Raw genomic sequence first — 18,896 nt, 5'->3', positions numbered from 1 at the left:
GGCCCCTCTCACCCTCTGTATCACTGTATTATCCTGCAGTGCTAGCGTGGTATGTCTATTACATGTGTACTAGTAATCAGGCCCCTCTCACCCTCTGTATCACTCTATTATCCTGCAGTGCTAGCGTAGTATGTCTATTACAGGTGTACTAGTAATCAGGCCCATCTCACCCTCTGTATCACTGTATTATCCTGCAGTGCTAGCGTTTTATGTCTATTACATGTGTACTAGTAATCAGGCCCCTCTCACCCTCTGTATCACTGTATTATCCTGCAGTACTAGCGTGGTATGTCTATTACAGGTGTACTAGTAATCAGGCCCCTCTCACCCTCTGTATCACTGTATTATCCTGCAGTGCTAGCGTGGTATGTCTATTACATGTGTACTAGTAATCAGGCCCCTCTCACCCTCTGTATCACTGTATTATCCTGCAGTGCTAGCGTGGTATGTCTATTACATGTGTACTAGTAATCAGGCCTCTCTCACCCTCTGTATCACTGTATAGTCCTGCAGTGCTAGCGTGGTATGTCTATTACATGTGTACTAGTAATCAGGCCACTCTCACCCTCTGTATTATCCTGCAGTTCTAGCGTGGTATGTCTATTACATGTGTACTAGTAATCAGGCCCCTCTCACCCTCTGTGTCACTGTATTATCCTGCAGTGCTAGCGTGGTATGTCTATTACAGGTGTACTAGTAATCAGGCCTCTCTCACCCTCTGTGTCACTGTAATATCCTGCAGTGCTAGCGTGGTATGTCTATTACATGTGTACTAGTAATCAGGCCCATCTCACCCTCTGTATCACTGTATTATCCTGCAGTGCTAGTGTGGTATGTCTATTACATTTGTACTAGTAATCAGGCCTCTCTCACCCTCTGTATCACTGTATTATCCTGCAGTGCTAGCGTGGTATGTCTATTACATGTGTACTAGTAATCAGGCCCATCTCACCCTCTGTATCACTGTATTATCCTGCAGTGCTAGCGCGGTATGTCTATTACATGTGTACTAGTAATCAGGCCCCTCTCACCCTCTGTATCACTGTATTATCCTGCAGTACTAGCGTGGTATGTCTATTACATGTGTACTAGTAATCAGGCCCCTCTCACCCTCTGTATCACTGTATTATCCTGAGTACTAGCGTGGTATGTCTATTACATGTGTACTAGTAATCAGGCCCCTCTCACCCTCTGTATCACTGTATTATCCTGCAGTGCTAGCGTGGTATGTCTATTACAGGTGTACTAGTAATCAGGCCTCTCTCACCCTCTGTATCACTGTATTATCCTGCAGTGCTAGCGTGGTATGTCTATTACATGTGTACTAGTAATCAGGCCCCTCTCACCCCCTGTATCACTGTATTATCCTGCAGTGCTAGCGTGGTATGTCTATTACATGTGTACTAGTAATCTGGCCCCTCTCACCCTCTGTATCACTGTATTATCCTGCAGTGCTAGCGTGGTATGTCTATTACAGGTGTAATAGTAATCAGGCCTCTCTCACCCTCTGTATCACTGTATTATCCTGCAGTGCTAGCGTGGTATGTCTATTACATGTGTACTAGTAATCAGGCCCCTCTCACCCTCTGTATCGCTGTATTATCCTGCAGTGCTAGCGTGGTATGTCTATTACAGGTGTAATAGTAATCACTGTAATATCCTGCAGTGCTAGCGTGGTATGTCTATTACATGTGTACTAGTAATCAGGCCCCTCTCACCCTCTGTATCACTGTATTATCCTGCAGTGCTAGCGTGGTATGTCTATTACATGTGTACTAGTAATCAGGCCCCTCTCACCCTCTGTGTCACTGTATTATCCTGCAGTGCTAGCGTGGTATGTCTATTACAGGTGTACTAGTAATCAGGCCCCTCTCACCCCCTGTGTCACTGTATTATCCTGCAGTGCTAGCGTGATATGTCGATTACAGGTGTACTAGTAGTCAGGCCCCTCTCACCCTCTGTATCACTGTATTATCCTGCAGTGCTAGCGTGATATGTCTATTACATGTGTACTAGTAATCAGGCCCCTCTCACCCTCTGTATCACTGTATTATCCTGCAGTGCTAGCGTGGTATGTCTATTACATGTGTACTAGTAATCACGCCTCTCTCACCCTCTGTATCACTGTATTATCCTGCAGTGCTAGCGTGGTATGTCTATTACATGTGTACTAGTAATCAGGCCCCTCTCACCCTCTGTATCACTGTATTATCCTGCAGTGCTAGCGTAGTATGTCTATTACAGGTGTACTAGTAATCAGGCCACTCTCACCCTCTGTATCACTGTATTATCCTGCAGTGCTAGCGTGGTATCTCTATTACAGGTGTACTAGTAATCAGGCCTCTCTCACCCTCTGTATCACTGTAATATCCTGCAGTGCTAGCGTGGTATGTCTATTACATGTGTACTAGTAATCAGGCCCCTCTCACCCTCTGTATCACTGTATTATCCTGCAGTGCTAGCGTGGTATGTCTATTACATGTGTACTAGTAATCAGGCCCCTCTCACCCTCTGTGTCACTGTATTATCCTGCAGTGATAGCGAGGTATGTCTATTACATGTGTACTAGTAATCAGGCCCTTCTCACCCTCTGTGTCACTGTATTATCCTGCAGTGCTAGCGTGATATGTCTATTACATGTGTACTAGTAATCAGGCCCCTCTCACCCCCTGTGTCACTGTATTATCCTGCAGTGCTAGCGTGGTATGTCGTTTACAGGTGTACTAGTAGTCAGGCCCCTCTCACCCTCTGTATCACTGTATTATCCTGCAGTGCTAGCGTGGTATGTCTATTACATGTGTACTAGTAATCAGGCCCCTCTCACCCTCTGTATCACTGTATTATCCTGCACTGCTAGCGTGGTATGTCTATTACAGGTGTACTAGTAATCAGGCCCCTCTCACCCTCTGTATCACTGTATTATCCTGCAGTGCTAGCGTGGTATGTCTATTACAGGTGTACTAGTAATCAGGCCTCTCTCACACTCTGTATCACTGTATTATCCTGCAGTGCTAGCGTGGTATGTCTATTACAGGTGTACTAGTAATCAGGCCTCTCTCACCCTCTGTATCACTGTATTATCCTGCAGTGCTAGCGTGATATGTCTATTACACGTGTATTAGTAATCAGGCCCCTCTCACCCTGTGTATCACTGTATTATCCTGCAGTGCTAGCGTGATATGTCTATTACACGTGTACTAGTAATCAGGCTCCTCTCACCCTGTGTATCACTGTATTATCCTGCAATGCTAGCGTGGTATGTCTATTACACGTGTACTTGTAATCAGGAGCATCTCACCCCCTGTATTACTGTATTATCCTGCAGTGCTAGTGTGGTATGTCTATTACATGTGTACTAGTAATCAGGAGCATCTCACCCTCTGTATCACTGTATTATCCTGCAGTGCTAGCGTGGTATGTCTATTACATGTGTACTAGTAATCAGGCCCCTCTCACCCTCTGTATCACTGTATTATCCTGCAGTGCTAGCGTGATATGTCTATTACAGGTGTACTAGTAATCAGGCCCCTCTCACCCTCTGTATCACTGTATAATCCTGCAGTGCTAGCGTGGTATGCCTATTACATGTGTACTAGTAATCAGGCACCTCTCACCCTCTGTATCACTGTATAATCCTGCAGTGCTAGCGTGGTATGTCTATTACATGTGTACTAGTAATCAGGCCTCTCTCACCCTCTGTATCACTGTATTATCCTGCAGTGCTAGCGTGGTATGTCTATTACAGGTGTACTAGTAATCAGGCCACTCTCACCCTCTGTATCACTGTATTATCCTGCAGTCCTAGTGTGGTATGTCTATTACAGGTGTACTAGTAATCAGGCCCCTCTCACCCTCTGTATCACTGTATTATCCTGCAGTGCTAGCGTGGTATGTCTAATACAGGTGTACTAGTAATCAGGCCCCTCTCACCCTCTGTATCACTGTATTATCCTGCAGTGCTAGCGTGGTATGTCTATTACAGGTGTACTAGTAATCAGGCCTCTCTCACCCTCTGTATCACTGTATTATCCTGCAGTGCTAGCGTGGTATGTCTATTACATGTGTACTAGTAATCAGGCCCCTCTCACCCTCTGTATCACTGTATTATCCTGCACTGCTACCGTGGTATGTCTATTACATGTGTACTCGTAGTCAGGCTCCTCTCACCCTCTGTGTCACTGTATTATCCTGCAGTGCTAGCGTGGTATGTCTATTACATGTGTACTAGTAATCAGGCCCCTCTCACCCTCTGTATCACTGTATTATCCTGCAGTGCTAGCGTGGTATATCTATTACATGTGTTCTAGTAATCAGGCTCCTCTCACCCTCTGTGTCACTGTATTATCCTGCAGTGCTAGCGTGGTATGTCTATTACAGGTGTACTAGTAATCAGGCCCCTCTCACCCTCTGTATCACTGTATTATCCTGCAGTGCTAGCGTGGTATGTCTATTACAGGTGTACTAGTAATCAGGCCTCTCTCACCCTCTGTATCACTGTATTATCCTGCAGTGCTAGCGTGATATGTCTATTACACGTGTATTAGTAATCAGGCCCCTCTCACCCTGTGTATCACTGTATTATCCTGCAGTGCTAGCGTGATATGTCTATTACACGTGTACTAGTAATCAGGCTCCTCTCACCCTGTGTATCACTGTATTATCCTGCAATGCTAGCGTGGTATGTCTATTACACGTGTACTTGTAATCAGGAGCATCTCACCCCCTGTATTACTGTATTATCCTGCAGTGCTAGTGTGGTATGTCTATTACATGTGTACTAGTAATCAGGCACCTCTCACCCTCTGTATCACTGTATAATCCTGCAGTGCTAGCGTGGTATGTCTATTACATGTGTATTAGTAATCAGGCCTCTCTCACCCTCTGTATCACTGTTTTATCCTGCAGTGCTAGCGTGGTATGTCTATTACAGGTGTACTAGTAATCAGGCCACTCTCACCCTCTGTATCACTGTATTATCCTGCAGTCCTAGTGTGGTATGTCTATTACAGATGTACTAGTAATCAGGCCCCTCTCACCCTCTGTATCACTGCATTATCCTGCAGTGCTAGCGTGGTATGTCTATTACTTGTGTACTAGTAATCAGGCCCATCTCACCCTCTGTATCACTGTATTATCCTGCAGTGCTAGCGTGGTATGTCTATTACATGTGTACTAGTAATCAGGCCTCTCTCACCCTCTGTATCACTGTATTATCCTGCAGTGCTAGCGTGGTATGTCTATTACATGTATACTAGTAATCAGACCCCTCTCACCCTCTGTATCACTGTATTATCCTGCAGTGCTAGTGTGGTATGTCTATTACATGTGTACTAGTAATCAGGCCCCTCTCACCCTCTGTATCACTGTATTATCCTGCAGTGCTAGCGTGGTATGTCTATTACATGTGTACTAGTAATCAGGCCCCACTCACCCTCTGTATCACTGTATTATCCTGCAGTGCTAGCGTGGTATGTCTATTACATGTGTACTCAGGCCTCTCTCACCCTCTGTATCACTGTATTATCCTGCAGTGCTATCGTGGTATGTCTATTACATGTGTACTAGTAATCAGGCCTCTCTCACCCTCTGTATCACTGTATTATCCTGCAGTGCTAGCGTGGTATGTCTATTACATGTGTACTCAGGCCTCTCTCACCCTCTGTATCACTGTATTATCCTGCAGTGCTATCGTGGTATGTCTATTACAGGTGTACTAGTAATCAGGCCCCTCTAACCCTCTGTATCACAGTATTATCCTGCAGTGCTAGCGTGGTATGTCTATTACAGGTGTACTAGTAATCAGGCCCCTCTCACCCTCTGTATCACTGTATTATCCTGCAGTGCTAGCGTGGTATGTCTATTACATGTGTACTAGTAATCAGGCCCCTCTCACCCTCTGTATCACTGTATTATCCTGCACTGCTAGCGTGGTATGTCTATTACATGTGTACTAGTAGTCAGGCTCCTCTCACCCTCTGTGTCACTGTATTATCCTGCAGTGCTAGCGTGGTATGTCTATTACATGTGTACTAGTAATCAGGCCCCTCTCACCCTCTGTATCACTGTATTATCCTGCAGTGCTAGCGTGGTATATCTATTACATGTGTTCTAGTAATCAGGCTCCTCTCACCCTCTGTGTCACTGTATTATCCTGCAGTGCTAGCGTGGTATGTCTATTACATGTGTACTAGTAATTACACCTCTCTCACCCTCTGTATCACTGTATTATCCTGCAGTCCTAGCGTGGTATGTCTATTACAGGTGTACTAGTAATCAGGCCCCTCTCTCCCTCTGTATCACTGTATTATCCTGCAGTGCTAGCGTGGTATGTCTATTACAGGTGTACTAGTAATCAAGCCCCTCTCACCCTCTGTATCACTGTATTATCCTGCAGTGCTAGCGTGGTATGTCTATTACAGGTGTACTAGTAATCAGGCCACTCTCACCCTCTGTATCACTGTATTATCCTGCAGTGCTAGCGTGGTATGTCTATTACATGTGTACTAGTAATCAGGCTCCTCTCACCCTCTGTGTCACTGTATTATTCTGCAGTGCTAGCGTGGTATATCTATTACATGTGTACTCAGGCCTCTCTCACCCTCTGTATCACTGTATTATCCTGCAGTGGTAGCGTGGTATGTCTATTCCATGTGTACTAGTAATCAGGCCTCTTTCACCCTCTGTATCACTGTATTATTCTGCAGTGCTAGCGTGGTATGTCTATTACAGGTGTACTAGTAATCAGGCTCATCTCACCCTCTGTGTCACTGTATTATCCTGCAGTGCTAGCATGGTATGTCTATTACATGTGTACTAGTAATCAGGCCCCTCTCACCCTCTGTATCACTGTATTATCCTGCAGTGCTAGTGTGGTATGTCTATTACATGTGTACTCAGGCCTCTCTCACCCTCTGTATCACTGTATTATCCTGCAGTGCTAGCGTGGTATGTCTATTACATGTGTACTCAGGCCTCTCTCACCCTCTGTATCACTGTATTATCCTGCAGTGCTATCGTGGTATGTCTATTACATGTGTACTAGTAATCAGGCCTCTCTCACCCTCTGTATCACTGTATTATCCTGCAGTGCTAGCGTGGTATGTCTATTACAGGTGTACTAGTAATCAGGCCCCTCTCACCCTCTGTATCACTGTATTATCCTGCAGTGCTAGCGTGGTATGTCTATTACATGTGTACTAGTAATCGGGCCCCTCTCACCCTCTGTATCACTGTATTATCCTGCAGTGCTAGCGTGGTATGTCTATTACAGTTGTACTAGTAATCAGGCCTCTCTCACCCTCTGTATCACTGTATTATCCTGCAGTGCTAGCGTGATATGTCTATTACACGTGTATTAGTAATCAGACCCCTCTCACCCTGTGTATCACTGTATTATCCTGCAGTGCTAGCGTGATATGTCTATTACACGTGTACTAGTAATCAGGCTCCTCTCACCCTGTATATCACTGTATTATCCTGCAATGCTAGCGTGGTATGTCTATTACATGTGTACTTGTAATCAGGAGCATCTCACCCCCTGTATTACTGTATTATCCTGCAGTGCTAGTGTGGTATGTCTATTACATGTGTACTAGTAATCAGGAGCATCTCACCCTCTGTATCACTGTATTATCCTGCAGTGCTAGCGTGGTATGTCTATTACATGTGTACTAGTAATCAGGCCCCTCTCACCCACTGTATCACTGTATTATCCTGCAGTGCTAGCGTGATATGTCTATTACAGGTGTACTAGTAATCAGGCCCCTCTCACCCTCTGTATCACTGTATAATGCTGCAGTGCTAGCGTGGTATGCCTATAACAGGTGTACTAGTAATCAGGCTCCTCTCACCCTCTGTATCACTGTATTATCCTGCAGTGCTAGCGTGGTATGTCTATTACATGTGTACTAGTAATCAGGCACCTCTCACCCTCTGTATCACTGTATAATCCTGCAGTGCTAGCGTGGTATGTCTATTACAGGTGTACTAGTAATCAGGCCTCTCTCACCCTCTGTATCACTGTATTATCCTGCAGTGCTAGCGTGGTATGTCTATTACAGGTGTACTAGTAATCAGGCCACTCTCACCCTCTGTATCACTGTATTATCCTGCAGTCCTAGTGTGGTATGTCTATTACAGGTGTACTAGTAATCAGGCCCCTCTCACCCTCTGTATCACTGTATTATCCTGCAGTGCTAGCGTGGTATGTTTATTACAGGTGTACTAGTAATCAGGCCCCTCTCACCCTCTGTATCACTGTATTATCCTGCAGTGCTAGCGTGGTATGTCTATTACATGTGTACTAGTAATCAGGCCCCTCTCACCCTCTGTATCACTGTATTATCCTGCACTGCTACGTGGTATGTCTATTACATGTGTACTCGTAGTCAGGCTCCTCTCACCCTCTGTGTCACTGTATTATCCTGCAGTGCTAGCGTGGTATGTCTATTACATGTGTACTAGTAATCAGGCCCCTCTCACCCTCTGTATCACTGTATTATCCTGCAGTGCTAGCGTGGTATATCTATTACATGTGTTCTAGTAATCAGGCTCCTCTCACCCTCTGTGTCACTGTATTATCCTGCAGTGCTAGCGTGGTTAGTCTATTACATGTGTACTAGTAATCAGGCCCCTCTCACCCTGTGTATCACTGTATAATCCTGCAGTGCTAGCGTGGTATGTTTATTACAGGTGTACTAGTAATCAGGCCCCTCTCACCCTCTGTATCGATGTATTATCCTGCAGTGCTAGCGTGGTATGTCTATTACATGTATACTAGTAATCAGGCCCCTCTCACCCTCTGTATCACTGTATTATCCTGCAGTGCTAGCGTGGTATGTCTATTACATGTATACTAGTAATCAGGCCTCTCTCACTCTCTGTATCACTGTATTATCCTGCAGTGCTAGCGTGGTATGTCTATTACATGTGTACTAGTAATCAGGCCCCTCTCACCCTCTGTATCACTGTATTATCCTGCAGTGCTATCGTGGTATGTCTATTACATGTGTACTAGTAATCAGGCCTCTCTCACCCTCTGTATCACTGTATTATCCTGCAGTGCTAGCGTGGTATGTCTATTACATGTGTACTCAGGCCTCTCTCACCCTCTGTATCACTGTATTATCCTGCAGTGCTATCGTGGTATGTCTATTACATGTGTACTAGTAATCAGGCCCCTCTCACCCTCTGTATCACAGTATTATCCTGCAGTGCTAGCGTGGTATGTCTATTACAGGTGTACTAGTAATCAGGCCCCTCTCACCCTCTGTATCACTGTATTATCCTGCAGTGCTAGCGTGGTATATCTATTACATGTGTTCTAGTAATCAGGCTCCTCTCACCCTCTGTGTCACTGTATTATCCTGCAGTGCTAGCGTGGTTAGTCTATTACATGTGTACTAGTAATCAGGCCCCTCTCACCCTCTGTATCACTGTATAATCCTGCAGTGCTAGCGTGGTATGTCTATTACATGTGTACTAGTAATTACACCTCTCTCACCCTCTGAATCACTGTATTATCCTGCAGTCCTAGCGTGGTATGTCTATTACAGGTGTACTAGTAATCAGGCCCCTCTCTCCCTCTGTATCACTGTATTATCCTGCAGTGCTAGCGTGGTATGTCTATTACAGGTGTACTAGTAATCAGGCCCCTCTCACCCTCTGTATCACTGTATTATCCTGCAGTGCTAGCGTGGTATGTCTATTACAGGTGTACTAGTAATCAGGCCACTCTCACCCTCTGTATCACTGTATTATCCTGCAGTGCTAGCGCGGTATGTCTATTACATGTGTACTAGTAATCAGGCCCCTCTCACCCTCTGTATCACTGTATTATCCTGCAGTGCTAGCGCGGTATGTCTATTACAGATGTACTAGTAATCAGGCCCCTCTCACCCTCTGTATCACTGTATTATCCTGCAGTGCTAGCGTGGTATGTCTATTACATGTGTACTAGTAATCAGGCTCCTCTCACCCTCTGTGTCACTGTATTATCCTGCAGTGCTAGCGTGGTATATCTATTACATGTGTACTCAGGCCTCTCTCACCCTCTGTATCACTGTATTATCCTGCAGTGGTAGCGTGGTATGTCTATTACATGTGTACTAGTAATCAGGCTCATCTCACCCTCTGTGTCACTGTATTATCCTGCAGTGCTAGCGTGGTATGTCTATTACATGTGTACTAGTAATCAGGCCCCTCTCACCCTCTGTATCACTGTATTATCCTGCAGTGCTAGTGTGGTATGTCTATTACATGTGTACTCAGGCCTCTCTCACCCTCTGTATCACTGTATTATCCTGCAGTGCTAGCGTGGTATGTCTATTACATGTGTACTAGTAATCAGGCCCCTCTCACCCTCTGTATCACTGTATTATCCTGCAGTGCTAGCGTGGTATGTCTATTACATGTGTACTAGTAATCAGGCCCCTCTCACCCTCTGTATCACTGTATTATCCTGCAGTGCTAGCGTGGTATGTCTATTACATGTGTACTAGTAATCAGGCCCATCTCACCCTCTGTATCACTGTATTATCCTGCAGTGCTAGTGTGGTATGTCTATTACATGTGTACTAGTAATCAGGCCTCTCTCACCCTCTGTATCACTGTATTATCCTGCAGTGCTAGCGCGGTATGTCTATTACATGTGTACTAGTAATCAGACCCATCTCACCCTCTGTATCACTGTATTATCCTGCAGTGCTAGCGTGGTATGTCTATTACATGTGTACTCAGGCCTCTCTCACCCTCTGTATCACTGTATTATCCTGCAGTGCTATTGTGGTATGTCTATTACAGGTGTACTGGTAATCAGGCCCATCTCACCCTCTGTATCACTGTATTATCCTGCAGTGCTAGCGTGGTATGTCTATTACATGTGTACTAGTAATCAGGCCCCTCTCACCCTCTGTATCACTGTATTATCCTGCAGTGCTAGCGTGGTATGTCTATTATATGTGTACTAGTAATCAGGCCCCTCTCACCCTCTGTATCACTGTATTATCCTGCAGTCCTAGTGTGGTATGTCTATTACAGGTGTACTAGTAATCAGGCCCCTCTCACCCTCTGTATCACTGTATTATCCTGCAGTCCTAGTGTGGTATGTCTATTACATGTGTACTAGTAATCAGGCCTCTCTCACCCTCTGTATCGCTGTATTATCCTGCAGTGCTAGCGTGGTATGTCTATTACATGTGTACTAGTAATCAGGCCCCTCTCACCCTCTGTATCACTGTATTATCCTGCAGTGCTAGTGTGGTATGTCTATTACAGGTGTACTAGTAATCAGGCCACTCTCACCCTCTGTATCACTGTATTATCCTGCAGTCCTAGTGTGGTATGTCTATTACAGGTGTACTAGTAATCAGGCACCTCTCACCCTCTGTATCACTGTATTATCCTGCAGTGCTAGCGTGGTATGTCTATTACAGGTGTACTAGTAATCAGGCCACTCTCACCCTCTGTATCACTGTATTATCCTGCAGTGCTAGCGTGGTATGTCTATTACATGTGTCCTAGTAATCAGGAACCTCTCACCCTCTGTATCACTGTATTATCCTGCAGTGCTAGCGTGGTATGTCTATTACATGTGTACTAGTAATCAGGCCCCTCTCACCCTCTGTTTCACTGTATTATCCTGCAGTGCTAGCGTGGTATGTCTATTACAGGTGTACTAGTAATCAGGCCCCTCTCACCCTAGGTATCACTGTATTATCCTGCAGTGCTAGCGCGGTATGTCTATTACATGTGTACTAGTAATCAGGCCTCTCTCACCCTCTGTATCACTGTATTATCCTGCAGTGCTAGCGTGGTATGTCTATTACATGTGTACTAGGAATCAGGCCCCTCTCACCCTCTGTATCACTGTATTATCCTGCAGTGCTAGCGTCGTATGTCTATTACAGGTGTACTAGTAATCAGGCCCCTCTCACCCTCTGTATCACTGTATTATCCTGCAGTGCTAGCGCGGTATGTCTGTTACATGTGTACTAGTAATCAGGCCCCTCTCAACCTCTGTATCACTGTATTATCCTGCAGTGCTAGCGTGGTATGTCTATTACAGGTGTACTAGTAATCAGGCCCCTCTCACCCTCTGTATCACTGTATTATCCTGCAGTGCTAGCGCGGTATGCCTATTATATGTGTACTAGTAATCAGGCCCCTCTCACCCTCTGTATCACTGTATTATCCTGCAGTGCTAGCGTGGTATGTCTATTACATGTGTACTAGTAATCAGGCCCCTCTCACCCTCTGTGTCACTGTATTATCCTGCAGTGCTAGCGTGGTATGTCTATTACATGTGTACTAGTAATCAGGCCCCTCTCACCCTCTGTATCACTGTATTATCCTGCAGTGCTAGCGTGGTATATCTATTACATGTGTTCTAGTAATCAGGCTCCTCTCACCCTCTGTGTCACTGTATTATCCTGCAGTGCTAGCGTGGTATGTCTATTACATGTGTACTAGTAATCAGGCCCCTCTCACCCTGTGTATCACTGTATAATCCTGCAGTGCTAGCGTGGTATGTCTATTACATGTGTACTAGTAATCAGGCCCCTCTCACCCTCTGTATCACTGTATTATCCTGCAGTGCTAGCGTGGTATGTCTATTACAGGTGTACTAGTAATCAGGCCCCTCTCACCCTCTGTATCACTGTATTATCCTGCAGTCCTAGTGTGGTATGTCTATTACAGGTGTACTAGTAATCAGGCCTCTCTCACCCTCTGTATCACTGTATTATCCTGCAGTGCTAGCGTGGTATGTCTATTACATGTGTACTAGTAATCAGGCCCCTCTCACCCTCTGTATCACTGTATTATCCTGCAGTGCTAGCGTGGTATGTCTATTACAGGTGTACTAGTAATCAGGCCACTCTCACCCTCTGTATCACTGTATTATCCTGCAGTGCTAGCGTGGTATGTCTATTACAGGTGTACTAGTAATCAGGCCACTCTCACCCTCTGTATCACTGTATTATCCTGCAGTGCTAGCACGGTATGTCTATTACATGTGTACTAGTGATCAGGCCCCTCTCACCCTCTGTATCACTGTATTATCCTGCAGTGCTAGCACGGTATGTCTATTACATGTGTACTAGTAATCAGGCCTCTCTCACCCTCTGTATCACTGTATTATCCTGCAGTGCTAGCGTGGTATGTCTATTACATGTGAACTCAGGCCTCTCTCACCCTCTGTGTCACTGTATTATCCTGCAGTGCTATCGTGGTATGTCTATTACATGTGTACTAGTAATCAGGCCTCTCTCACCCTCTGTATCACTGTATTATCCTGCAGTGCTAGCGTGGTATGTCTATTACATGTGTACTAGGAATCAGGCCCCTCTCACCCTCTGTATCACTGTATTATCCTGCAGTGCTAGCGCGGTATGTCTATTACATGTGTACTAGTAATCAGGCCCCTCTCACCCTCTGTGTCACTGTATTTTCCTGCAGTGCTAGCGTGGTATGTCTATTACAGATGTACTAGTAATCAGGCCCCTCTCACCCTCTGTATCACTGTATTATCCTGCAGTGCTAGCGTGGTATGTCTATTACATGTGAACTCAGGCCTCTCTCACCCTCTGTATCACTGTATTATCCTGCAGTGCTATCGTGGTATGTCTATTACATGTGTACTAGTAATCAGGCCCCTCTCACCCTCTGTATCACTGTATTATCCTGCAGTGCTAGCGCGGTATGTCTATTACATGTGTACTAGTAATCAGGCCCCTCTCACCCTCTGTATCACTGTATTATCCTGCAGTGCTAGCGCGGTATGTCTATTACAGATGTACTAGTAATCAGGCCCCTCTCACCCTCTGTATCACTGTATTATCCTGCAGTGCTAGCGCGGTATGTCTATTACATGTGTACTAGTACTCAGGCCCCTCTCACCCTCTGTATCACTGTATTATCCTGCAGTGCTAGCGCGGTATGTCTATTACATGTGTACTCAGGCCTCTCTCACCCTCTGTATCACTGTATAATCCTGCAGTGCTAGCGAGGTATGCCTATTACATGTGTACTAGTAATCAGGCCCCTCTCACCCTCTGTATCACTGTATTATCCTGCAGTGCTAGCGCGGTATGTCTATTACATGTGTACTAGTAATCAGGCCCCTCTCACCCTCTGTATCACTGTATTATCCTGCAGTGCTAGCGCGGTATGTCTATTACATGTGTACTAGTAATCATGCCCCTCTCACCCTCTGTATCACTGTATTATCCTGCAGTGCTAGCGCGGTATGTCTATTACATGTGTACTAGTAATCACGCCCCTCTCACCCTCTGTATCACTGTATTATCCTGCAGTGCTAGCGCGGTATGTCTATTACATGTGTACTAGTAATCAGGCCCCTCTCACCCTCTGTATCACTGTATTATCCTGCAGTGCTAGCGCGGTATGTCTATTACATGTGTACTAGTAATCAGGCCCCTCTCACCCTCTGTATCACTGTATTATCCTGCAGTGCTAGCGTGGTATGTCTATTACATGTGTACTAGTAACCAGGCCCCTCTCACCCTCTGTATCACTGTATTATCCGGCAGTACTAGCGTGGTATGTCTATTACATGTGTACTAGTAATCAGGCCCCTCTCACCCTCTGTATCACTGTATTATCCTGCAGTGCTAGCGTGGTATGTCTATTACATGTGTACTAGTAATCAGGCCTCTCTCACCCTCTGTATCACTGTATTATCCTGCAGTGCTAGCGTGGTATGTCTATTACATGTGTAATAGTAATCAGGCCCATCTCACCCTCTGTATCACTGTATTATCCTGCAGTGCTAGCGTGGTATGTCTATTACATGTGTACTAGTAATCAGGCCCCTCTCACCCTTTGTATCACTGTATTATCCTGCAGTGCTAGTGTGGTACGTCTATTACATGTGTACTCAGGCCTCTCTCACCCTCTGTATCACTGTATTATCCTGCAGTGCTAGCGTGGTATGTCTATTACATGTGTACTAGTAAACAGGCCTCTCTCACCCTCTGTATCGCTGTATTATCCTGCAGTGCTAGCGTGGTATGTCTATTACAGGTGTACTAGTAATCAGGCCTCTCTCACCCTCTGTATCACTGTATTATCCTGCAGTGCTAGCGTGGTATGTCTATTACATGTGTACTAGTAATCAGGCCCATCTCACCCTCTGTATCACTGTATTATCCTGCAGTGCTAGTGTGGTATGTCTATTACATGTGTACTAGTAATCAGGCCTCTCTCACCCTCTGTATCACTGTATTATCCTGCAGTGCTAGCGCGGTATGTCTATTACATGTGTACTAGTAATCAGACCCATCTCACCCTCTGTATCACTGTATTATCCTGCAGTGCTAGCGTGGTATGTCTATTACATGTGTACTAGTAATCAGGCCCCTCTCACCCTCTGTATCACTGTATTATCCTGCAGTGCTAGCCTGGTATGTCTATTACAGGTGTACTAGTAATCAGGCCTCTCTCACCCTCTGTATCACTGTAATATCCTGCAGTCCTAGCGTGGTATGTCTATTACAGGTGTACTAGTAATCAGGCCTCTCTCACCCTCTGTATCGCTGTATTATCCTGCAGTGCTAGTGTGGTATGTCTATTACATGTGTACTAGTAATCAGGCCCCTCTCACCCTCTGTATCACTGTATTATCCTGCAGTGCTAGTGTGGTATGTCTATTACAGGTGTACTAGTAATCAGGCCCCTCTCACCCTCTGTATCACTGTATTATCCTGCAGTCCTAGTGTGGTATGTCTATTACAGGTGTACTAGTAATCAGGCCCCTCTCACCCTCTGTATCACTGTATAATCCTGCAGTGCTAGCGTGGTATGTCTATTACATGTGTACTAGTAATCAGGCCACTCGCACCCTCTGTATCACTGTATTATCCTGCAGTCCTAGTGTGGTATGTCTATTACAGGTGTACTAGTAATCAGGCCACTCTCACCCTCTGTATCACTGTATTATCCTGCAGTCCTAGTGTGGTATGTCTATTACAGGTGTACTAGTAATCAGGCCCCTCTCACCCTCTGTATCACTGTATTATCCTGCAGTGCTAGCGTGGTATGTCTATTACAGGTGTACTAGTAATCAGGCCACTCTCACCCTCTGTATCACTGTATTATCCTGCAGTGCTAGCGTGGTATGTCTATTACATGTGTACTAGTAATCAGGAACCTCTCACCCTCTGTATCACTGTATTATCCTGCAGTGCTAGCGTGGTGTGTCTATTACATGTGTACTAGTAATCAGGCCCCTCTCACCCTCTGTTTCACTGTATTATCCTACAGTGCTAGCGTGGTATGTCTATTACAGGTGTACTAGTAATCAGGCCCCTCTCACCCTCTGTATCACTGTATTATCCTGCAGTGCTAGCGTGGTATGTCTATTACAGGTGTACTAGTAATCAGGCCCCTCTCAACCTCTGTATCACTGTATTATCCTGCAGTGCTAGCGCGGTATGTCTATTACAGGTGTACTAGTAATCAGGCCCCTCTCACCCTCTGTATCACTGTATTATCCTGCAGTGCTAGCGTGGTATGTCTATTACAGGTGTACTAGTAATCAGGCCTCTCTCACCCTCTGTATCACTGTATTATCCTGCAGTGCTAGCGTGGTATGTCTATTACAGGTGTACTAGTAATCAGGCCCCTCTCACCCTCTGTATCACTGTATTATCCTGCACTGCTACCGTGGTATGTCTATTACATGTGTACTCGTATTCAGGCTCCTCTCACCCTCTGTATCACTGTATTATCCTGCAGTGCTAGCGTGGTATGTCTATTACAGGTGTACTAGTAATCAGGCCCCTCTCACCCTCTGTGTCACTGTATTATCCTGCAGTGCTAGCGTGTTATGTCTATTACATGTGTACTAGTAATCAGGCCCCTCTCACCCTCTGTATCACTGTATTATCCTGCAGTGCTAGCGTGGTATATCTATTACATGTGTTCTAGTAATCAGGCTCCTCTCACCCTCTGTGTCACTGTATTATCCTGCAGTGCTAGCGTGGTATTTCTCTTACATGTGTACTAGTAACCAGGCCCCTCTCACCCTCTGTATCACTGTATTATCCTGCAGTCCTAGTGTGGTATGTCTATTACAGGTGTACTAGTAATCAGGCCCCTCTCACCCTCTGTATCACTGTATTATCCTGCAGTCCTAGTGTGGTATGTCTATTACAGGTGTACTAGTAATCAGGCCCCTCTCACCCTCTGTATCACTGTATTATCCTGCAGTGCTAGCGTGGTATGTCTATTACAGGTGTACTAGTAATCAGGCCACTCTCACCCTCTGTATCACTGTATTATCCTGCAGTGCTAGCGTGGTATGTCTATTACATGTGTACTCAGGACTCTCTCACCCTCTGTATCACTGTATTATCCTGCAGTGCTAGCGCGGTATGTCTATTACATGTGTACTCAGGCCTCTCTCACCCTCTGTATCACTGTATTATCCTGCAGTGCTAGCGTGGTATGTCTATTACATGTGTACTAGTAATCAGGCCCCTCTCACCCCCTGTATCACTGTATTATCCTGCAGTGCTAGCGTGGTATGTCTATTACATGTGAACTCAGGCCTCTCTCACCCTCTGTGTCACTGTATTATCCTGCAGTGCTATCGTCGTATGTCTATTACATGTGTACTAGTAATCAGGCCTCTCTCACCCTCTGTATCACTGTATTATCCTGCAGTGCTAGCGTGGTATGTCTATTACATGTGTACTAGGAATCAGGCCCCTCTCACCCTCTGTATCACTGTATTATCCTGCAGTGCTAGCGCGGTATGTCTATTACATGTGTACTAGTAATCAGGCCCCTCTCACCCTCTGTGTCACTGTATTTTCCTGCAGTGCTAGCGTGGTATGTCTATTACAGATGTACTAGTAATCAGGCCCCTCTCACCCTCTGTATCACTGTATTATCCTGCAGTGCTAGCGTGGTATGTCTATTACATGTGAACTCAGGCCTCTCTCACCCTCTGTATCACTGTATTATCCTGCAGTGCTATCGTGGTATGTCTATTACATGTGTACTAGTAATCAGGCCCCTCTCACCCTCTGTATCACTGTATTATCCTGCAGTGCTAGCGCGGTATGTCTATTACATGTGTACTAGTAATCAGGCCCCTCTCACCCTCTGTATCACTGTATTATCCTGCAGTGCTAGCGCGGTATGTCTATTACATGTGTACTAGTAATCAGGCCCCTCTCACCCTCTGTATCACTGTATTATCCTGCAGTCCTAGTGTGGTATGTCTATTACAGGTGTACTAGTAATCAGGCCCCTCTCACCCTCTGTATCACTGTATTATCCTGCAGTGCTAGCGTGGTATGTCTATTACAGGTGTACTAGTAATCAGGCCACTCTCACCCTCTGTATCACTGTATTATCCTGCAGTGCTAGCGTGGTATGTCTATTACATGTGTACTCAGGCCTCTCTCACCCTCTGTATCACTGTATTATCCTGCAGTGCTAGCGCGGTATGTCTATTACAGATGTACTAGTAATCAGGCCCCTCTCACCCTCTGTATCACTGTATTATCCTGCAGTGCTAGCGCGGTATGTCTATTACATGTGTACTCAGGCCTCTCTCACCCTCTGTATCACTGTATTATCCTGCAGTGCTAGCGTGGTATGTCTATTACATGTGTACTAGTAATCAGGCCCCTCTTACCCCCTGTATCACTGTATTATCCTGCAGTGCTAGCGTGGTATGTCTATTACATGTGTACTAGTAATCAGGCTCCTCTCACCCTCTGTGTCACTGTATTTTCCTGCAGTGCTAGCGTGGTATGTCTATTACATGTGTACTAGTAATCAGGCCCCTCTCCCCCTCTGTATCACTGTATTATCCTGCAGTGCTAGCTTGGTATGTCTATTACATGTGCACTAGGAATCAGGCC

At 45.4% G+C, this 18,896-nt stretch overlaps 1 protein-coding gene across 7 annotated transcripts in view; it reads left to right on the top strand.

The window, feature by feature from the left end:
* The window catches only part of LOC148474560 (von Willebrand factor A domain-containing protein 5A-like), a 259,425-nt gene that overhangs the window by 142,542 nt on the left and 97,987 nt on the right, over positions 1–18,896 (top strand). The window lies entirely within an intron of this gene.

This window comes from Taudactylus pleione, unplaced genomic scaffold (genome assembly GCF_031769625.1).
Source record: "Taudactylus pleione unplaced genomic scaffold, aTauple2 ptg000830l, whole genome shotgun sequence".
In the NCBI taxonomy this organism is placed as follows: Eukaryota; Metazoa; Chordata; class Amphibia; order Anura; family Myobatrachidae; genus Taudactylus; species Taudactylus pleione.
The sequence above is the reverse complement of the archived record's forward strand: the minus strand, read 5'-3'. Positions and strand labels throughout refer to the sequence as shown.